The sequence below is a fragment of the Lipotes vexillifer genome, unplaced genomic scaffold, assembly GCF_000442215.2.
Source record: "Lipotes vexillifer unplaced genomic scaffold, Lipotes_vexillifer_v1.1 scaffold7, whole genome shotgun sequence".
Classification (NCBI taxonomy): Eukaryota; Metazoa; Chordata; class Mammalia; order Artiodactyla; family Lipotidae; genus Lipotes; species Lipotes vexillifer.
This window is the reverse complement of record NW_006792683.1, coordinates 8666902-8670218: the sequence shown is the minus strand read 5'-3', so window position 1 is coordinate 8670218 and position 3317 is coordinate 8666902. Positions and strand designations below refer to the sequence as shown.

Below are 3317 nucleotides of genomic sequence, written 5' to 3'. Positions count from 1 at the left end.
TTTTTAAAAAAAAAAAAAAAAAAAAAAGATTACCTCAAGCATTTGATTGTATTAGGTTTCTTATGGAGATTACTTATGGAGAGTCTGGAGCTAAATTAGTGATAGATGCATTATAAAACATTAAGCAATGAGCTTACCATACCAATATCCCCCAAAAGAATGCTTAACTCCAGGGAAGAAAATAAGTTGTTAAGGAAAGAAAATGCAATTATAATATTGTGCATTTTGCACATTCTTGGTTATAGTCATATTTATAAGAACACTGACAAGTAAAACAAACTAAACCCATGATGGCATATTTTAATGATATCTTCAGTGTCTTTAGAACCAGAGAGTCATGAATTTTGCTTTTTCAGTGGAAAAAGTAATGGCTCTAAATAGTAAGGCTGAGAGACCACAATTACCTGGCATGCCAAGAAAATTATTTTGCAAAATATGTTCAACCCAGCCAATGAAAGAACAATAATGCCAATTGAACTCACTGCTCTGTGCAATCTGTTAAATTTTGTGTATGTGGGTATGTGTGAGTAGAAAAAAGCTGCCACTGCCAGTATCCCTGTGAAAACATCCAAATACCGAAAAACTTGTTCTTTTAAACCTGAGGGATGAGTAATTTGGGAATAACATATTGTTAAAAATTACTGCTTTCCAAAGACCAACAACACTTTTTTTTCCTGCTTAGTCATTTATCTAAGTGTATAGCTATCTCTTTTCTATACTCATGCTAATAATATTCTCAGTCTGTCCAGGCATTACACTGGCTTTGTCTTCAAATTGTATGAATCTGAGGCTTCTGATAAGCCACTGGTAAGCACTTTGATCCACACCAACATTCTGCCTCATGAGTTTCTGCATTAGCTTGGACACCTCTTCCTACTTCTACTGCCTTCACCTATTTCAAACATAGAAGAACATTAAGTTACTCCTTTGATTAAAACCTTGCAGTGAATCTCCATTTCACTCAGTCAACCCAATATCTTGACAATAACCTACCATGATCTGTCCCCCAAACACAAAGATACTGTTCACCTTGGACCTCTTTCCCCACCCTCCTTATCTCACTTTCTTGAAAGCCAGTGTGTCTGGCTGGCTCCACCTTCTGGGTTTGCTCTGATGATCAGTCTCTGCTTGATATGTTTTTCTTCATTGATTGACTCCATGTTCCTAGAAGAGTGTCTGATCCATAAAGATCGTGCCCATAAATGGGTTCTTATATGAATGAATAACAACGATGTTGTTTTTAGGCATATTGGGAGAGTGCAGAGCAAGGGTGCACTTCATGGCATTTTTTCTCATATTTAAAATTTTCTTGTATATATAGTCAGCTTCCCAATCCTACTGTGCTCCTTTTTTGTATTCTGCACACTTTGCTACTCATTCTTTCTAAATTTCCATGCACCAGGTAGAGATCAAAACTAGATTGTTTTGGAGAATTCCCTGGTGGTCCAGTGGTTAAGACTCAGTGCTTTCACTGTTGTGGCCCAGGTTCAATCCCTGGTCAGGGAACTAAGATGCCACAAGCCATAATGTGCTGCAGCCAAAAACAAAAAACTAGATTGTTTTAAGCACACCTAAAATGAAATCTTTTGCTTAAGCCCTAGTTTCCAGGGAGCAGGAATCAAAGTGTTCACTGAAACCAAAGCTCCCAAATCTCAGAGCAACACCACCACCACATCATAAGATCATACTTCCCAGTTCCAATATGACTTAGAGGATGATGAAACAGATAGACATGTTATCTTTCCCTTATGGAAGGTTTGAGCAGAAACATCAGAATAGAGTGTAGTAGACTAAATAAGCTAACATACCTACTGCAACAAGTAGAATAAATTATAAAACTCCTATTTTACAGCTGTTTGAGAGCTACGGAAGTGAGAAACAGATATATTGAAATTTCACAGACAGAAAAAAAATATTTCTAAGCAATGTGATAATTTCTGGCCATTTTCTTCCTTTGGGGCATAGTTGATTCATGGTGTGAGTTAATGAGAAGGCTTAGTCTATACAGAGAAACTCACTGGAGTCGGGGGGAGAACTCAGATTATCTCACATAGGATAAATTAAAAAGAAAACCACACGTAGGAGGGGAATAGGAAGAGTGCTGAAAAGCAAAGAGAAAGAGAAACTCTTGAAAGGAATACAAGAAATAATACACACACACACACACACACACACGATTCACAAGAAAAATAGGAAAAATAAACCTAAGTAGTTTTTGAATCTGTGTATTGATATCTTTCATCTATCTTGGAAAGTTGTTTTTTTTTTTTTTTTTTTGCGGTACGCGGGCCTCTCACTGTTGTGGCCTCTCCCGTTGCGGGGCACAGGCTCCGGACGCACAGGCTCAGCGGCCATGGCTCATGGGCCTAGCCGCTCCGCGGCATGTGGGATCTTCCCGGACCAGGGCACAAACCTGCGTCCCCTGCATTGGCAGGCAGACTCTCAACGACTGCGCCACCAGGGAAGCCCTCTTGGAAAGTTTTTGATCATTATCTCTTTAAATATTTCTTCTGACCCATTTGATTTTTTTTTCTGGGAAGCTAATTATACATATTAAAACTTTTTTTTATTATGTCCTATACTTCTGTTATCCTTTTTTCCCCCTGCATGCTTCTTTTCTCCTGTTCTGACATTTAGTTTGTATATTTTTGTTTTTTCTGTTTTCCATTTCACAAATCTTGTCTTTTACAGTTCTAATCTGTTTCTAACCATATTAAATAATTCTAATTTCATATAGTATTTTTCAATTCTAGAATTTCAGGAATTTCAATAACAAATTTTGTAATTATAATTACTTTTAATTTTTTTTAACTTTTAAACTATAGAGTTGGCAGTGATTCAAGCACCACCATTATAATATTAAAGAATCTGAATGACTATATATTTACCTTTACCAGTGAGTCACATCATTCCTATGAATTTCATCACCAGAGATAGCATATATATGGGAGACATCAAATTTTATTTCAGGATATTTAGTAGAAGGTTATGGTGCTTGGAATTAAGAAAATATGTGCTGACAGCCTAAGGACAGGCAGGGTTTGTGTGAGGCAAAGTTGCATTTGCTTAAGGGGGAAGAGAGAGCAGGGAATCAGAGTGCAAGATCATACCATGGAAATGGTGGTTGAAGGCCTGGGAGGGGGAGTTCCCTGGGAGGGTGAAGGTGAGCACATAGTGGAAGGCATGACTCTGGACTCCATGTGTGGAAACTGATTCAGAAGGTGTGGGCTGGAAACCCCACAGTCTTTATTGTCAAGTGGTTCTCTAGAAGATTCTGAAAGGTAGTTTGGGGAATGGTTGCGGTAAGGCATGAATCT

General features: G+C 37.9%; 1 non-coding gene across 1 annotated transcript; it reads left to right on the top strand.

Annotated features, from left to right (window-relative positions):
- The first annotated feature begins 1434 nt into the window (after nt 1-1434).
- Nucleotides 1435-1506, top strand: TRNAE-UUC (transfer RNA glutamic acid (anticodon UUC)). Its single transcript has one exon. It is a non-coding gene; the product is annotated as a tRNA-Glu (tRNA).
- The last annotated feature ends 1811 nt before the right edge of the window (nt 1507-3317 follow it).